Genomic DNA, 20,623 nt, shown 5'->3' with positions numbered 1-20,623 from the left:
GAGAGAGAGAGAAATGGATAAAAGAGAAAATAATGACCTATTAATCTGAAATGGTCCCTGAAAGACTGTGGTAAACAAAACCTCCTTTGATTCTGGCAATATTTCATGTGCTATTATATTTCCTTGATGTCAAGGAAAAATACTGAAAAAGAAAAAAATAAATTCATCCAAGAGATAAAGTTGTAATGTTATGAGACACAGATTGCACAGCCCAAGAGAAAAATAAGCAAAGGGAATAAGCCAACAATTCATAAATGGATGTATGTAACGTACAAGGAGTGTATAATGTGTTGGTCAATTTTAATATCGGTCCACAAAACTTATTTTTCCTCTGCCTATTTCATATTTATTTGACTAATTGGTTTTCCATGGTCTGATAGCAGAGGAGCCAAGCCTCTATCTCCCTTTCTGTATGTGACCTCTTCTTTGTGTTATGCTTGGGTTTTGATCGCTTCTTTGGTAAGTCCTGTGGACACACTCTTGTCCTAGTTCTGATCTTTGTCCAACTGTCAACAACCTCCTCAGTCCACACACATAAAACATACACATGCTGTGACGATTCCGACCTCGTCTCTGAGTAACTTTCTTCTTATCAGTTATCTGAGGACACTGTGTTATACACACATTTCTTTCATTGTACTCTGTCTTCCTAATTATAATGTTAGGTCCAAACAGGCAGGCACTTCACTTGTTTTTTTTCACATTTGTATTTTAACCAAGTATGTGAATATAAGTGCACTTGTAAAAAAATGAATTTAGAAAAATGAAAAGTCAGGAAGTAAAAAGAATGACAGCAAGAATGAAACTGGGTTAAATAGTATGGTTTCAAGACAAGTAAAGGAAACAAATTTGAATGGAGCATTGAAAACAAATTGGAGAAGAACTATAATGGCAGTAACTTATGATATTAATATGGATCAATTAAATTATAAATGACCTAGATGTAAAATAATAAAATATATAATGTCCCTAGAGTGTTCTGGCATGTAGCACATGGTCAGATATTATTTGTTGAGTGAATGAGGACTTAAGTCTTATCATTTATGGACATTTACTATATGAACTGAAACTGTATTTCAGTTTATTCAGAAAGATTTAATTGTTGATAAAATAGCACAAAAGTCTATCAATATTGCAAAAAATGAAGTTTCCTCCCTCCCTCAAACATCTTACAAAGAAATTAGAGAGATTATGACACCAGTGTAACCAACAGAGTATATATAAACTTCTGGAAATCTACATACAAAACATTTGGGTGGGTAAAATCATCTTAGATAAGGCAAAAAACTCAAAAGCAAGGCAATAGACATGTATAACTAAATCCAATTAAAAAAAAATTAAGGCCAAAACTATGCCACACAAGAAAAACTGTCATTTGTAAGAATTATTTGGAAGGTTGATAACTATAGAACAATGTTCATATTATATATGTACATAATGATAATAGACAAAGAAAACCGTGACCAAATATATAAATCTTTGCCTTACCTTAGTATATAGTTTAAGAAAGCAAAAAGGAATCTCTTTCATACCATCATCCTGGGGAAAAACTTAAAAATCTCTTACATTTGGAATAAGAACATTTGAACTAGTGGCAAAGGACCACTCTGATTTTTTATGGTAGAAATGTGAAGTTTTAAATCATTTTAGGGAAATGATCTGAAAATAAGTATTAATATTCAAAATATGAATATTCTTTAACTTGGGGTTCTTCAGTGTTAGCATGATTGACTTTCAGGTCCAGATCATTGTTTGTGGTGAGATCTGTCCTGTGCATTGTAGGATGTTTAGAGCATCCCTGACCTCTATGGAGTCATCCCGTGTGACAGCCAAAAAAAAAAAATTCTGGACATTGCTCAATGTACCCTGAGGAACAAAATCGTCCATGGTTCCAACCACAGTTTGAACATCACTATCTCAACATATTTTAGTAGCACTGACAATAATATAAAAAAATTTAATGATAGGGAATATGAAGGAGAATTAAAGCTAGAGTAACAAAGGTATACCATGAAATCTTGTAAAGCCACAAAAGCATGTCATCATTATACTACTGATCGGAGACAAGTCTGTGAGGAAATACTGAAAATGCGACAAAAGGTAGGAAAATGATTGAACTAAAACAAAAGATCATTTATGAAGTAAATGAGTATGTGTGTGTGATATAGAAAGAGAAGTCAAAAGAATCTCAGAATTTATGGAAATATGTCAGTAAGAATAAAATTTGGTTAAGTAGAGTGGTTTCAAAACAACTGTATATAACAAAATGGAATGAAAATCTACAAGTAAATTATATAAAAATGTGAAATAGTAATAATTTAATGACATCTACATGAGTCACTGACATAAAATTACATCGCCAAAGACTTGGAAATAAAGTAATATAACAGAGGGACTTTTCTCTAGAATGTAGGGAGAAATCAGTGTTTAAGTTATACTTTTATAAGAAGATTTGTGGGTTTCAATGTGCTTAAAAAAGATAGAGGTAATCTTTAGTTAAATGGTAAAGAAGAATGCCTTCTACATGATGGCCGAATGTTATGCAATGTTTAGGAATAGATCTAACCAAAACAGGCAAAAAGGACAATTAGGAATAACAGAGATGTAAAAAAGTGTTGAAAAAAGGGTAAATAGTGATTTATTAGCACTAAGGATTCACAAGTTTCACTATCATTTTTGTTTAAAACAATGCTTTGCAAGTGCAGAATATTAAAGTGACAGCTCAATTCCTTCAGAAAAAAAATAAATAAAAAGCAATGGAGAGTACACCAAATGATTGATTGATAGATTTGACCATACCAAAGTTGCATACACTCACAATTCCCCTCAAACACATTTATAGCTACCTAAAAAGAACTAAATAGCAAACAGCCATTTTGTGAAGAGAGAAAAACAAACCAAACCAAAACAAAAAAACCTCCAATTCTGTTTTAGAAAGATTGCAAGCAAGAACAGGAATACAAGTTCTCTGAGTCTAAGCTATAAAGGAAAGATGTTATACAGATAATTTGAGATAGAGAAAGTAAATGACCACCAAATCCACAAACATATCCATCCTCACAGGTAATGAAATAATTGCAAGGTAATCTCATTAGCATACCATTTTTCACATAATTTTTTTTTTCTCAGAAGATCCTGTGAAATATACGTCTCTTGCAACTGCTGATGTAAGGATGTATTTGCAAGAATTCCTTGCTGTGGATTTTTCTCATGAATGTGGAAATGTGGTCAAATATACCCTATCTTAAAAGTTATGAAGAAATGGCCCCATTTAATTTTATATCCTTCCATCACTAATACCCTATTTCACTACTCCAGTTAATTAATGAAATATTGGACATATATTGCACTTCTGCTGGACGCAGTTTATACCTCTCATCTTTCTTCTAATTGGGCTTCCGTTCCTATCATTTGGCATCACTGAATATTGTGTTCCTGAGTTTATTTTTCACTTCTCTTTTCAACATCATAAAAAAACACCGATAATTTAAACAAGCCAACAAGCACAGTGGTCCCTGAGCTCTGGGTTAGGCTGTGTTGGTTCTCAGGTAACCTCAGGTAAATATTCTTGGATTTTATTTTCTCTGACCTTTTCCTGCAATATGTTTTGGGCTCCTGGACTCACCTGCATGGGAACTCTGACAAGAGGATCTCCCTGTGAAAGTCTGAATCCGTTCCTGGATGGTTGATGATGGAAACTGAAGCTCTGTCCCCAGATGAGAAGCAAGGAAGGGGTTAAGCACTGGTCCTTTAGCCAGACTTAGGACCCCAAAAGCAATAACTCTGTCTCATCTATGTCAAGGTTGTGCAAGCTCAGGGTTACAGGAGAGGAGATATTTATGGCTCTCTATATCTGCTCATTAGGTACATTTTCCTCTTGTTAAAATGACCCATACACGTGTGATTTCTCTGTGGGATTTGATCTGGACAGAAATGATTTTTTTCCTGCTGATTCTTTGTTCTCTGGAGATCAAGTTATAAGCCAGAAGAACTCAGTTTATATTAATCTTTATTAACTTTCTTTCTTCCCAGAGGTCTAAACTCCCAGCACCTTATTCCAACCCTGAGTGTAGGTTTTCTCCAGTGTGTGAGACTAAAGTAACTGTCTTGATGAGGTCCCTTGAATCTTCAAAGCACTGACCTGTGGTCCATGATACCCTTAGAAAATTACTATCCCCCTCTTTATAAGAGGGACTATTTTGTTCCTTTGGTACAAAACCTTAGGCAGTGCACTCTTTGGTTTCCTGGCACTTTTGCTAAAACCTTAGGAATTCCATACCTATATCTGATGTTAGGAGCTGTCATTTAACCCCTCGTTAAAAAATGTTTGCAAGTTATGAGTTATATTTAGTTATTTTAAGCACCATAATCTACCTTAGCATGTTATAGGGGTTATCTGATTTAAATTTTAGAGAACTTCATTCTGTGAGATAGTACTCTTATGTGCTCCATTCCCCATTTTTAAAATGGGGCTCAGAGGTATTTGATGTTCTCCTGAAAATTACAAACCAGTCTTGGGATGGAGTCTTGATTGGAATTCTCCTAGAATCCTTCCAGTTCTCAAACTTTGGGTTGTGGTTCTCAGTCAGAGATGGGGATATTTGTAGTGTCAGAAGGGATGCTGCTAAACACCCACAATGCACAGGGCAGCACCCAACACGAGCAATTATCTCGCCCCAAATGTTAACAGCTAGAAGGTGAAAACCCCATTTTATACCAGTACTTCTCCCACTTCACGGTGCATACAAATCATCAGGGGTTCTGACTCAGGGCAAATTCTGATTGAGTAGGTCCACAGTAGGGCCTAGGAATCTGCATTTCTAACAGCTCCTGGGAAGTGTGATGCTGCAGGTCCTAATCTGTGGTCTCACTTTGAGTAACAAGGCTCTGATCCTGTGTTAGAGTCAGGTCTGAGTAACATTAGGTGTTGTGTATCAAAAATAATTTTTGTATGTAATTTTGAAAAAAAAAGTTTTCAGTCAGTGCAGAGACTGTAATTAGCTCTGTGTTTGATTCTTCATATAAGGAGTCTTGAATGATATCAAATAACATACATCAGGAAAAATCTGTAGTAAGCAGAATAAATACCTCCAAAAGATGTCCATATCCTTATCCCAAGAGCTTTTGAATATGCCATTTTACCTAAAGGGGAATAAAGCTATCAGATAAAATAAATTTGCTAATCATTGTTTTAAAATGAGATTAGCTTGGATTATCCAGGTTGATATAAGTAATGACAACGGTCCTCTAAATGTGGAGGAGAAAGGAAGAAGACTTGGATTCAAAGTGAGATTTGAAGATGCTGGGCTGCTGGCTTTGAAGATGGAGGAAGGACCATGAGTCAAGGAGAGCAGGTGCCCCTAGAAAGTGGTCCAGGAAGGCAATGCATTCTTCCCTGAAGTGTTCAGATATATCCCAGCTTTTACAGACATCTTGTATTCAACCCAATGAGAGAGATATCCACCTCTGATCTCCAGAACTTCATTTTTTTAAAATTATGATTCTAGATTTTTAAAAATTTTATTAAAGTATAGTTGGTTTACAATGCAGAACTTTAATTTTTAAGCTATTATTGCAGTAATGTGTTATAGAAGCAATAAGAATATAAAACACACATTTATCCAATTAAATATGGTTCACTGGAGCTAAGCTTAAGCTTTGCCATTCAGTCATTTAGTTTCTGCTGGATAAAGTTACTTCGAGTTGAAATCCCATTTTGATAGAGACAGAAAATTAGAGACAATTTGTAGGTAGTTGCTTCATATACTGTTGCATTGAATTCCCCATTGCATACATATAAATGCTGTTCTACTTTGAGGATTTAAGTTAGGAAAAGTAATTCATACCAAAATAGGATCACACTTTCTATTTTAAAACTTTCTGTCTCAATATCTACATACTTTAAATGTCATGTTAATTCAAACATTCATTATTTTCATTTCTTTACCCTCTAGTTTTTTGTAAAGATTTCTTTAACAAAATAGATAGGACTATAAATGAGTCTGTGGGCATGTATGTCTGTGTGGGGGGTGGGTGGGTGGGTGTGTTTAAGAGAAAAATATATACGAACAGTGCACACACACCTTTTTCTCTTGCGTGTGAACTTTGAACTACACAGCATTTTTACAGGTTTCATCTTTTCTCCTAGCATCCCTCAGAAGTTATGTTTATTGTCCCACATTACCTTCAGAGGTAAGGAAGCAGAATCTATGGTGATTACACTTATAACAATTTTATAATAAGTGAGTAAAACGTATTGTATACCTTCCCAAGTTATATATAAATAGAACCAAACAGTATATACTCTTAATGTTTTAATCTCTAAATTCTATGTAATTACCTTTAATAAATTTATTGGAAGTTAAGAATTCTAGTGTGTATGCCAGGGTAGGATCTGGACCACAGGCAGGTGGGTCACACTTAACCAGGGGTACAGAGGATATCTTTCAAACTGGAAAAAAGCAACGTTTTTTTGAGGTATATTGAAGTAGAGAAATTAAATTAAAGCAATTTACATTCAATAAACTCATTTTCCCTGCAAACTGGAAGATTAGCCTACATAGATAAAAGGTATAAAATGACACAAATTGGTTCAAGTCAAAAGAGCAGTACAGCCACACACAACATCATGGATGAGCCTTAGAAACACGGTAGAGATTTATGCCTGACTACAGACTTATAAGAAGCCCTGCAGAGATCAGAGCAGCTCTGACTATACAATCCCATTTGATAAGGGAATACGGGGATATGTGTATAAAAACAGATGATTGAACTTGGTGTACCCCCCCAAAAATAATAAATTAATTAAAAAAGATATCATATTAAACTATATTATTTTTATTAATAAAATTACCATATTATATTATATTATTATATTATACTATATTATATTATATTATTTTTAAGAACTTTTATTGAGATACAGTTAACAGACAATAAACTGCATATATTTAGAATGTACAATTTGGTATTTTTTATCTTATTAGTAATGTATATGTGGCAATCCCAATCTCCAAATTCATTCCCCCCCAACCCTCCCTGCTTTCCCCATTCTGTGTCCATATGCTTGTTCTCTACATCTGTGTCTCTATTTCTGCCTTGCAAAGCGGTTGATTTGTACCATTTTTCTATATTTCGCATATATGTGTTAATATATGATATTTGTTTTTCTTTTTCTGACTCACTTCACTCTGTATGACAGTCTCTAGGTCCATCCATGTCTCTACAAATGTCCCAGTTTCATTGCTTTTTACAGCTGAGTAATATTCCATTGTATATATATACCACATCTTTGTTATCTATTCATCTGTTGATGAACATTTAGGTTGCTTCCATGTCCTGGCTATTGTAAATAGTGCTGCAATGAACATTGAAGTAGATGTGTCTTTTTGAATTATGGTGTTCTCTGGGTATATGCCCAGTAGTGGGATTGCTGGGTCATATGGTAATTCTATTTTTAGCTTTTTAAGGAACCTCCATACTGTTCTCCATAGTGGCTGTATCAATTTACATTCCCAGCAACAGTTCAAGAGCGTTCCATTATATTATATTATATTATATTATATTATATTATATTATAATAGGAAAGTTTGTATGCAACAATAATCAGATTGGACAGAACTGAGGGTAGTTGTAAAAATCTGTTTCTATGTATTCTAAGCATTTGTTTTGATATTTGATGAAAGCATTCATGAACATTGTTAGTCAGGTTTATTTCATATAACTGTATGAAAAAGTGACTCCATTGATATCCCTTTGAAGTCACATGGAGAGGTTGGAAGGACATGCACATCACCTGTGACCTTAAATCACAACCTGCAGAGGAATCCGAGCTTTCTAGTGAGCCATCCTTTGATTAAGAGGATGATACATAGTGGGTGTTACTGGTATTGTTCATTCTCTGGCCCTCCACTGCTTATGACAATACATTGAATAATGGGAGATATTTCATTTACAGACATAGAAGGAATAATATTTTCTGCAAACACTGGAAATTTTCAAACAGGAACAAGAAAATAATTTAATAAAAAAGCAAAACATGCCTCCAAACATTCAGCTCAATAAATGCACCTTACAAATGGACCCTGGTAGTCCATATTTCAATGACTAGATGAGCTGCCTGAAAGAAATATTTTGCAGAGTAACAAATGTATGATTTAATATTTTCCTTCATCATACTTAAGATCAACTCTACTCTAAGACCATATTATATCAGTCATTTTTTTCATATTTGTCTTTCCCTGTAAATTCCACTTGGAGACATGTACTTTATTATCATTTTTTTTGCCAGGAATTATAGTAGACACAGTTGACATAAGCTCTGTAGCACAGCCTAAAAAGGAAAAAAATACTATCATACTATCATCTGTTGTAACAACCAGTATGTTCAAGTGTGGATTATCAGAAAGAGCAATTACAGTAATGAAGTGCAAAGAATGATGTTCGCTAAAATGAAAAAGAGTGGTCTCAGATTCTTCTCTATAATAATGCTATATAAAATGTTGTGGTTGCCAAGAGGAATTTTACCCCTATAGGAGTAGTGCAGCTCATCACTATTCTAACAAAGCAAAAAATATTCAGTATGATTTACTATATTGGAGAAAAAATATTCTTAAGGGACCCATGTACTCCTTTGAAAGAAATGGGAATTTCCAAATATTTCACATCCAAGGTTTGCAAGTAAGAAAGTGCAAAAAGAGAAGTTTTGGATGCAATAGAGATCACAAAGCTGAAAAGTAAGTTACATAAATTGTATAGAGAATTTGAAATCAAAATAGAAATTCAAAGAAAAATAGAATAGGCATGTTCAACTTCCACAGTCTGATCAAAGCCTGGCAACATTGGGCTCAGGCTTTGAGCTCTGCTATCACAGGCACTGCTTAAGCTCTAGGACAAGAGGAACTTTTATAATTACCTTTCCAAAGAGCATTTTCAGAAACTTTGTTGTCTATTTCTCAGACTATAAATGAAAGGGTTCAACATGGGTGTGATGACAGTGTACATCACTGAGGCTGTGGCCCTTGAGTGTATACTGTGGGTAGCAACAGAGCTAAGGTACACTCCTAGGGCCGAACAATAAAATAAGGAGACAACTGAGAGGTAAGATGCACATGTGGAAAATGTTTTATACTACCCTTGAGATTATGTAATTCTATATATGGAGGAAACTATCTTAGAGTAAGAGTAAAGGATACATGAGAGGGAACCACCAGCTAGGGACACAACTTCAGAATACATCACCATGTTTTTGAGAAAGGTGTCAGAACTGGCAAGTTGGATCATCTGATTGATTGCACAGAAAAAGTGTGGGATTTCTAAGATGGTACAGAAGGACAGCCGCAACACCTTTAAGCTTTCCAGCAAGGAATGCAGGACACTCATGATCCAGGTTACCAGAATGAGCAGTCCACAGAGCCGTGGGTTCATGATGCCTATGTAGTGTGGGAAGAGACATATGGCTACAAAATAGTCATAGGCCATCACAGTCAGGAGAAAGTCATCCAAACATGCAAAGATTATGAAAAAATACATCTGTATGATGCAGCCTTAACTTTGTTCTGGGTCTGGATGTTCTACAGCATCTTTGGGATGGTGGGGGAGGTGAAACAGATGTCTACAAAGGACAGGATGGAGAGGAAGAAGTACATGGGTGTGTGGAGGTGCGTGTCTAAAGTGATGGCCAAGATGATGAGCAGGTTTCCAAACACACTGATTAGGTACATAGTGAGAAAAAGCTCAAATATGAGGGGCTACAATTCTTGTTCATCTGTGAATCCCAGGAGAAAAAATTCTGAAATTTGTGTATCATTTCCTGGGCCCATGTGGTGGAGGTGACTACCAGGAAAGAGGAAAAAGTCTGATCAATTTTACAGAAACAAGCATTACTCATGTAGTTGAAATATTACAATTTATACTTTGCAGTGAAAAAGTATTTTCTTTATTCTGCGTCCATACACAAAATTCCCTTGTGGGGACCTCTTCATTTCATCCCTGACTAGGGATTTTCATCCTCAAATGTGCATTTCATTCATGAGGTTATGTAGTCTATAGTTTAAGTGAGAAATTCTCTCATCATTTGGGAAATATATACTTATGGTAGACTGTCACTAAGGCATTGTTGCTGAAAAACAAAAATTGTTACAATCTAATAATGGTGAAAATACATAAGTAAATATAAGAATTATATAGTATGTCATATGTGACTGGAGCTATGAAGCAAACAAAGCAGATTTAGAGCAGGGAGTGGAAATGAGTGTTATGTTTTACTGGGTGTGTGGCAAGACAGTCAAATAAAGTAAGTTTTGAAGAGAGACCCCAAGGAAAAGAAGACAGGAATCAGAGCATATGTGGGGAAGTGTGTACCAGGCAGAAGGAACAGACTGCAAAGTCCCTGAGGAGCATACTTCTTTCAGATGTGGAAATCCAAAAAGTAAGCCAGTGTGGGGAGAATAGCACACAAGAGGGAGAGTGATGAGTGATGATGTCAGTGAATTTTGAAGAACGAGGTGGCCTCACTGCTGCTTAAAGTTCAAGACACAGAGGGTTTCTTATTCGCACTCTGTACCTCTTGCACTATATTAACCTGGTTGCAAAGTCCTCCTGTCAGTTGAAACAGATCTCCTGCTTAGTATCATCTGTTTATTGTGTTCAAAGCATGACCTTGGAATATATGAGCCCATGTACCCCTGTCCGAGAACAATTCTCACTCCACAAGGCACACATACACTCCCCCCCACCCCCATGTACACACCATAGCCCACCATGGCCTTCTTATGTGAGTTACTTGCATGTTCTTCTCATACACCCCACTGTTTAGAATATAAATGCATACAAGATTGTGAGGTCACAATAATTTTATCATAAATTATGTAGACACAGTATGCAGATATTCCTATGTTTAAGCCTCCCATAGACAAGTAATCTTGGGGCTCTATTTTGGTATGGCTATATTCTTCCCTGTATATAAAGAAACACAAAAAAATGTGTTCAGTAAACAAAGGAAGTGAAAGAGAGAGAGAGAGAAATTCAATGGACGTAAAGGGTAAATGTCCTGAGAGACTGTGTGGAAAGAAATAATTCCTTGATTCTAATGACATTCAATGCCATTTATATTCCACTGATACCCAGGAAAAAAAATAAAAAGGTTAAAACAATAAATTTTTCCAAATAAGAAAAGTAGTTATGTCTTTATGGTATAAAACATCTTACAAACTCAATATCATAAGAGAGAAATTAGTGAAGGGGTTAAATCAACACTTTACAAATGGCTGTACATATATACATACATATATATATATACAGACACATATCTAATTATAAATATTTATATATAAGTATAAATTAAAATTATATATGTATATATAATTGTAAGTTGGACATTTCTAATATCAGACAGAAGACTTGATTTTCCTGTGCCAATTCAGTGTTTATCAGACCATTTGGTCTTTAAATAGTACAATAAAGGATGATGCAAGCCAATTTCTCACTTTTCTTGTGTCATCTTTTGTTTATATTCTTGGACTTTGGATTTTGACCTCTTTTTTGACAAGTCCAATAGACACAACTATTCATGGTTCTGTTTCTTGTCCAGACCACATTCTATAAAATCCTGCACACTCCCTGATAATCCAACCTCTTATCAGATAATTTTCTTTGTCTGATTCATCTGAGGACATTATGTCATAATCACATTTATTTCATGAACTCTGTATTTTCCATTATGATGCAATTAACAAAGCTACAGGTCTTTACCTGCTGTGTTTACTTTTGTATTTTCAGAAAGGTATGCAAATGTACATGAGCATATAGAAACTAATGTAAGAAAACAAGCTGTTAGGAAATAAAAAGTGAGATGGGGACATAAAACTAGATTAAACAGAACGGTTTTCAAACAACTGAATTAATCAAAATTGAATTGAGCATTGAAATTATCTGAAACATGGTACACAATATAAGTATGATAAAAAATCAATATGGTTAATAATTAAATTACCAAAGAGCTGGACATATAATAATATAAGATATAAAGATCCTAGAAATTTATAGTATTTGGCAGATTATTAATTATTTGTTGAATACATTGGGAATTAGTTCTCAGTGTATATGAGCATTTAATATATGACAAGGTTGTATTTCAGTTCATTTGGAAGTTTGGATTGTTGAATAAGTTAACTTAAGTGTCTCACACATCTAACAAAAAAAAAGAGGACTTAAATCCTCAGCTTAAGGGTGACTAGTATGTTTTAGATGCAAATCTTGAAAACTACACATAAGATCTACAGCAGGGCACACCATCATAATTAAGGCAAAAGACTCAAAAGTAAGAAGATAGACATATTTTACAAAATAAAACTTAATTATTTTATTGCCCAAAATACCTAACCAAAAGTCAATAGAGAAGCAATTATGTATAAAAAAATAAATTATAATTATAGAAAAGGTACATATAATATATGGACTTACAATAATAATAAACAAATGAACAGGATGACCAAATATATGCATACTTGCTCCCACTCAGTAATAGTCTAAGAAACAAGAAGAATTTTCTTTCAAACTCATCACTCTGGAAAAAATTAAAATTAAAATTAAAATTAAAAAAAAACAAGTAATAGAGCTGCCACATTCATTGGAACTGGAACTTTTAAACAAGTAACAAATGGAGCATTCTGTAATTTTTCTAGTAGAATTGTGAAGTGTTACAACGTCATGGTGAAACATTCTGACGTTATCTATAAATATTAACAACACAGATATTCTTTAACTCGATTCTCAATCTTGGCTCTATCACCATTCTGGACCAGACCCTTCTCTGTTGTGGAGTCTGTCCTGTGCTCTGTAGGATGTTTAGCAGCATCCCTGCCTCCCTCCACTACTCTGAAGAGTGACAGCTAAACATGTCTCCAGGCATGGCTCAGTGTCCCCTGGGGATAAAATTGCCTTTGGGGGAGAAAAGTTAAAAAGGAAAATAGTGCCTCTCTGATGTGCATAGGTTTCTTATCACACATTGGGATTAAAAATGTGTGAATGTGTATTTATGTGCACAGCAGAGGAGAGTTTTTAAAGAAAAAAAAAAGAGACTTTTGGAAGATAGAATGGAGGTGAAAAGGCAATTAGGTTAAGTACAGTGGTTCGAAACAACTCTGTGAAACAAAGTTGAAGGAAATCCAAAATCAAATTCTGAAAGAAAGCACTCAAAAACAATACTATAATGATATCAACATGGGTCACAAATTTATGTTAGATTATCAAATACTCAGAAATAAAATATTAAAACGTTTTCAAAATGTGGGCAGCAGCAATATTTAAGGTTTAATTTTATCTCATATGATGATATAAAGATACAACTTTGCTTAATATAGATAAAAGTGACCTTTAGTCAAATGTAAAGAATGCTTTCCAAATGGTGACTGAAAAGTGATGCAAGTTTTAGAAACAGATTCAGGTAAACATCCTTGGTTTTCACTCTCTCTACCTTTTACTGCAGCATTTACAGGGCTATAGAGCTCATGTGGATGGGGTCTCTGAGAAGATCTCCACTTAGAAATCAAAATTCCACCCTGTATGGGAGACAAAGGAGATGGGAACTCTGTAACCAGACAAGAAGAGCAGGAAGAGGTCAAGCTTCAGAGACCCAGACAGACTTAGGACTCCAAAAGCAACAGCTATGTCCTATCCAGTGTAAAGTTGCACAAGCTGAGGCACTATAGCAGAATATTTACCACTCCCTATGCCTGCTCATTAGCACATTCCTCTCTTGTTACTACCACCTCTAAGTAACTGGTTTTCCTGCAGGACACTGGATTGAACAGAAAGAATATTTTCCCTGTTGAATCCCTGTTCCTATGAGACTGGGCTATTGGTCAGGTGAATTCAGTTTTTATTACTCCTTCTCTATTACTTCTCCTGACATCCAGAGGTCTAACCCTGAGTTGATGTTTTTCCAGTGTATAATATTGAACAACTTGTATTGATTAGATTCCTTGGATCTTCAAAGTCTTGACTTGTGGTTGGGATACTACCTCTGAAACCTCTATAAAATCAAGTTTCCCTCCTCAACAAAGGGGATAAGTTTTTCTCTTTAATATAAAACCTTTCGCCATGCACTTCTTGGCTTCATGACACTTTGTGAAAACAATGAGGGCTTTTACACTTATAGTGTAGAACTGTCATTTTGTACCTCATTACGAAATATTTGTAAATTGTAAGAGATACATATATGGTCTTAGCACTTTATGTGGATTGTCCACTTTTGTTTTGAAAAGTCCTTTCTATGAGGAGTAGTATTATGAACTCTGTTCTTCATTGCAGGAGTGGGTTTTAGAGGAGTTTAGTGATCTGCTCGCTGATAATCTGAGTAAGGGATGAGGTCTTATTTGGAATTACATCAAGATGCTTCCAGTTCTCAAACTCTGGAGCAGTGTTTTTCCACCACTTATGATTCTGCTCCTGGGGATATTTGGCAATGTCTGAAGGGATGGGCTGCTAAAAATCACCAGGGATTCTAGTTCAAATGCAGATTCTAATCATCAGGTTTCCTGTGGTCCCAGAGACTCTGCATTTATAACAAGCTCCTGGATGATGTTGATGCTGCAGGTCCAGATCTGTGAACCACTGCCTGAGAGCAAGGCTGTGGTCATGTGTTGGAGTCAGGTGCAATTCATTTTAGGTCTTCTTAAGTTGTGCATGTTTAAGATTTTGAATGAAAGTATATTCACCCAATTCAGAGGCTATGATAAATTCTGTATATGATTGTTTCATATTTTGACCCTTGAATTGTGGGAAGACATTCAGGAACCTTTTTGAAACCTTGAAAATGTTAAAGTATGTGGGCTGAGCGATGGGATTCAGAATGTCCTGCTTGAGCAGTGGAGGAACTGAGGGTGCGGGGCGTGGAGACTAATATCACCCTGTTTGGCCCTGAAGGACGGCTGGTTAGCCAAAGACGGGTAAGATTCCTCAGAGGAGGAACAACCTAAGACAGGCACAGTCGCAGAGGGGCCAACACGGGTGGGGCACAGACCCCTAATATCTGAGAGAGGTCTCCTGCCCCCAGGGCTGTTTTGCTCTCCACCCCCAGCTCAGATCCACACCTGCTCAACTCGGACCCAGGAAGTAAACAAAGATAATTGCCTCAGTCATGTGAGGCCTTTGATTGTTTATGAGTGTAACCTGAGAATGTTAGCCCACGAACTCAATAAAAGCAACCTGGGATGAGTCAGCAGGGCTCTTGATCGGAGAGGTCTTGAGCCCCCCGGTCCCACTTTTCTCTTCAGTCTGTGTCTGTGTCTTCTTCAAGCTTGCGGCACCCGTCACTCACCTCAAGTCGCCGAGCTGGTCTCGGCATTGAATAACTTTACTTAATATACTTCTGAAAAAAAAAAGAAAAAACCTTTGTAGTGGGCAGAATAAGGACCTCCAAAAGATGTCCACATCCTAATCCCCAAACTTTAGAATACGTTAGTTGATGCACCAGTGTGGGATTAATGAAGCAGATGGAATGAACTTTGCTAATCAGTCCTTTTTTGATTTGCCATGATTTTCAACGTGTGCATAATATAATCACAATTACATGAAAAATAGTAAACAATTACAAAATTATTCAAAATAAAAAATCACAAAAGTTATATAAATGTGGAAAGAATATGGAAGAGAAAGAAAAAAAATGTCAGAACTGGGGAGAGTTCTGTGAATGTTATGCTTCTGTCTATGAAGATGGAGGAAAGGCCACCAGTCAAGAAATGCAGGCGGTTCCTAGAAACTGGAAAATGGAAGTAAGTGGATTCTCCCCTGGAGACTCTAGAAGGAGCCCAGCTCTGCAGAAATCTTGATTTTAGTCTAAAGAAACCCACCAGGAATCTGATTGGCTAAACTCTGAGCATACATCTGTTTGTTTTAAGCTACTAGTGTGGTAATTTCTTACCCCAGAAAGTGGAATGCAGTATAAAAATATATTCAAATAAATTGTGTTTAAGATAATTGAGTTTAAGCCTCTTTATTCATCCATTTAGCTTCCTTGGGCAAGGGACTTTTACCTTGACATTCCGTCTTAAGTAGAAGAACATTTAAGTCAGTTTGGAACAATTCTGCTCCCTTGAGCTACTTCAATGAATTGCCCATTCATAAATGAAAGCGTAGCTCTAATTTGAGGCCTTTTTTTTTTTTTTAAGCTCTTTATTTGAGTTTAATTGCTTTACACTGTTGTGCCAGTTTCTGCTGTACCTCAAAGTGAATCAGCTGTATTTACACATATATCCCCATATCCCCTCCTTCCCCTGACTCCTTCCCACACTCCCTATCCCACCCCTCTAAGTCATCACCCATCATGGAGTTGATCCCCCTATGTTATGCAGCAACTTCCCACTAGCTATCTATTTTACATTTGGTAGCATATATATGTCAACGCTACTCTCTTACTTCATCCCAGCTTCCCCTTTGCCCCCCACCCTGTGTCCTCAAGTCCATTCTCTACATCTGCATCTTTATTCTTGCCCTGTCACTGGGTTCATCAGTACCATTTTTTTTTAGATTCCCTATATATGAGTCAGCATACGGTATTTGTTTTTCTTTTTCTGGATTACTTCTCTCTATGACAGACTCTAGGTCCATCCACCTCACTACAGATACCTCAGTTTCATTCCTTTTTTATGGCTGAGTAATATTCCATTGTATATATGTGCCACATCTTCTTTTCCATTCATCTGTTGATGGGCATTTTGGTTGCTTCCATGTCCTGGCTATGGTAAATGGTGCTGCAGTGAACATTGTAGTACAGGTTTCTTTTTGGATTATGATTTTCTCAGGGTATATGCCCAGTAGTAGGATTGTTGGGTCACATGGTAGTTCTATTTTTAGTTTTTTAAGGAACCTCCGAACTGTTTTCCATGGTGGCTGTAACAATTTACATTCCCACCAACAGTGCAGGAGTGTGCCCTTTTCTCCACATCCTCTCCCGCATTTATTGTTTCTAGATTTTTTGATGACGGCCATTCTGACCAGTGTGAGGTGATACCTCATTATGGCTTTGACTTGCATTTCTCTAATGATTAGTAATGTTGAGCATCTTTTCATGTGTTTGTTAGCCATCTGCATGCGTTCTTTTTTTTTTAACTGTTTATTGGAATACAATTGCTTTACACTTTTGTACCAGTTTTTGAGGTACACCAAAGAGAATCAGCTGTATTTATACATATTTCCCCATATCCCTTCTCCCCATGCCTCCCTCCCACCCTCCCTGTCTTGGCCCTCTAAAGCATCACCCATCATCGAGTTGATCTCCCTTTGTTATACAGCAACTTCCCACTAGCTATCTATTTTAAATTTGGTAGTGTATCTATGTCTATGTCTATTTAGGTCTTCTGCCCATTTTTAGATTGGGTTATTTGCTTTTTTGATATTGAGCTGCATGAGCTGCTTGTATATTTTGGAGATTAATCTTTGTTAGTTGCTTCCTAGGAAAAGTAACTCATTGTTACAATTAAGGTCATCCATTCTACTTTAAATCTGTGTTCTTAATATTTTTATATTTTACAATTTTAATGTTAATGCAAATATTCATTTTTTATTTCTATTCTCTCTAACTTTCTTTAAAGCTTCCCTTCAAAATAAAAGAAGAGATCATACATGTGTCTCTGTGTTTCTACATATATGTGTGTGACTTTGCTTATTTGAAAGAAGAATGTGTACAAATGCACACACACAGACCACTCCACCGTGGATGTTGTCTTTGAATTCAATGATATAGTCCTCCCATTTTATTTATTCACACAGGTCCCTCTGAAGCTATGTTTATTATACCACAATACCTCTATAAGTGAGGAAACTGAGGCTCAGGGAGATTAAACTTCTACCAATGATGTAACAATTCAGTTAAAGTTCACTGTGCTCTTTCTTGAATTATACAAAAATGCAACAATGCAATATGTACTCTTGATTTTGTATAGCTCCATTCATTCACCAAATTTTACACTTTAATATATGCAGTTTATTTTGACCATTATACTCCAATGAATTCTTTAAATTAAAAAAAATCTTACAGTTTATGCTCAGCGTAATATTTAGACAGAGCAATGATAGTTGACTCACAACATAGGTGAAAGGTATGTTTTGTAACTATAAGGAAAGCAAAATTCATATATATATATACACACACACATATATGCATTCATATGTTTAAACATATCAGTGGGGTGAAATTAAAGTAATTTATAACTAAGTATATTTTCAGTATATAAAAATTTAAATATAGAAATAAAATAAAGTGACCACAAGTTAGTTCAAGACAGAGGGATAGTGTAGACATGCAGCATCATGGATGAGCCTCAGAAACACAATGTAGAGACCTACAGCTGACCACAAACTCATGAGGAACTCAGCAGAGGTCAGAACAACTCCCCACTGTACATTCCCTTGTAATAGTAAAGGCACTGAAGTAAACCATTTCATTTTCAAATGACTTCTTATACAGCAATAGGAACTGATAAAACAATCAAATTGATCTGAACTGAGGACAATTATAAGAATTTGCTGCTTCTTATTTTATTGACTTATGTTATGATATTTGAAGACTGTGTTCATGATTACTCTGTTATCAAGTTATTTCAGATAACTCTACTAACAGGTGACTATGTGAGGTTCAGAGGACTTGGAGAGGTGGAAAGGACTTGCATGGCCATGCAGAAAAACTTCTGTCCCTGAATCACATGATTGGGCAGGAATTCAGGCTCTCATGTGAGTCATTATTGTTCATGAATATTAAATAAATATCTTTGCATAGTATAGGCATAGAATGAATTATATGTTAAGTCACCACTCCTTTAGAGGTGATGATACAATTTAGAAAAATCAAGGTATTTCATTTAGAGCAATGGAAGGATTTTTATGTGTAGGCAGCACTGGACATGCCACATGAGTATGCATATTGGATCATTTATTTTTCCAGTGACCATGGTAGGCACTGCCGACATAGAATTGAGTAAGAGAACAGAATCCTAATTAGGACAATGAAACCCAATGAATCCATGTAAAACAATATATGTTGAAATCAAGATTATCAGGAAGAGCAGTTAAGAAGTGACATAGAAAGATGATGGACCCAAAAAGAAAAACTGGTCTGAGTTTTTCCTCAGATATAAACATAAAAATAGTGATGATTTCCAAGTCTAACTTTTTGCATACGAGTATACAACTCATGACTATTCTTTTAGTAAAAAAAAACAAAAAAGGACTTGGCAACTTATCTTTAATTTGAGACAAAAAATGGTCTTAAGAAATCCATCTAATCACATGATAAATGATAATTATCCAAATTTTCTCTTCCAAGTTTAGAATAATTGGGGGTGGAGGTAAGAAAATGATAAAAGGTAAAATTTTGGAATTGCAATTTCTGGCTCCAAAGTTACGAACCTTAAAATCACATACCCTTGTTCAGCCTCAGGAAAATTGCCCTTTTTATAGTTGCCATCCCAACAAATCTTTTCAGAGATCTCTTTATATTTTTATTCCTCAGACTGTAGATGAAGGGGTTCAGCATGGGTGTGACCACTGTGTTCATCACTGAGGCTGTTGCACTTGAATGTAAGCTGTGAGTAACAGCAGAGCTGAGGTACACTCCTCGGCTTGTAGAATAAAATAAGGAGACAACTAAGAGGTGAGATGCACAGGTGGAAAATGCTTTATATTTTCCCTGAGCTGATGAGAGTCTACATATGGAGGACACTATCTTAGAGTAAGAGTAAAGGATACCAGCCAGGGGGCCACCACCCAGAAGTGGAGCTGCAAATTATATCACTGTGTCATTAAGAAAGGTGTCAGAACAGGCAAGTTGGAGAAACTGATTAAGTTCACAGAAATAGTAGGGGAATTCTAGGTTTGTGTAGAAGGAAAGCTGCAACACCATTAAGATTTCTAACACGGAATGCAGGACACTGATGATGCAGGACACCCGAAAAAGCAGTCCACAGAGCCGGGGGTTCACGATAACCATGTAGTGCAGGGGGTGGCAGATGGCCACAAAACAGTCATAGCCCATCACACTCAGGAGGAAGTTATCCAACCCAAAGAAGAGCATAAACAAATACCTCTGGATGATGCAGCCTTCAAAGGTTATAAATTTGCTCTGGGTCTGGATGTTCTGCAGTACATTTGGGACGGTGGTGGAGATAAAACAGATATCTACAATGGACAAATTTGAGAGAGAAAAATACATGGCTGTGTGGAGGTAGGAGTCAGAGACAGTAGCCAGAATGATGAGCAGGTTTCCAAGAACAGTGATCAGATACATGGAGAGGAAAAGCTTAAGAATGATGGGTTGCAATTCTGGTTCCTCTGAAAATCCCAGAAGAAGAAATTCTGAAATTCCTGTAAGGTTCCCTGGTTCCATGTGGTGAGATTGAATATAAGAAGGGAAAATAACATGATTAATTTTCACACAAATGGGCATTACTCATATAACTCTGAATTCATATTTTGCATTCATGAAGTTAATTTCAATACTTTATATATGGATCTGGTCCCGTGTGTGGTTCTCTCATGCCATGTCTGACTAGGAAATTTTCCCACTCTTGCCTTTTTGTCAAGATGTCATTTTTCACAGTTAATGAGAAATTCTATCATTTATTTCTGT

The 20,623-nt window shown here is 36.0% G+C and overlaps 2 pseudogenes; both read right to left on the bottom strand.

Annotated features, from left to right (window-relative positions):
• Positions 1-8,931: 8,931 nt before the first annotated feature.
• On the bottom strand, positions 8,932-9,614 carry LOC130836310 (olfactory receptor 7A5-like; annotated as a pseudogene).
• A 135-nt stretch (positions 9,615-9,749) lies between these two features.
• LOC130836309 (olfactory receptor 7A5-like) lies at positions 9,750-20,380 on the bottom strand (annotated as a pseudogene).
• Positions 20,381-20,623: the final 243 nt, after the last annotated feature.

Source organism: Hippopotamus amphibius, chromosome 15 (genome assembly GCF_030028045.1).
Source record: "Hippopotamus amphibius kiboko isolate mHipAmp2 chromosome 15, mHipAmp2.hap2, whole genome shotgun sequence".
NCBI lineage: Eukaryota > Metazoa > Chordata > Mammalia > Artiodactyla > Hippopotamidae > Hippopotamus > Hippopotamus amphibius.
This window is presented reverse-complemented; position numbering and strand designations above follow the sequence as displayed.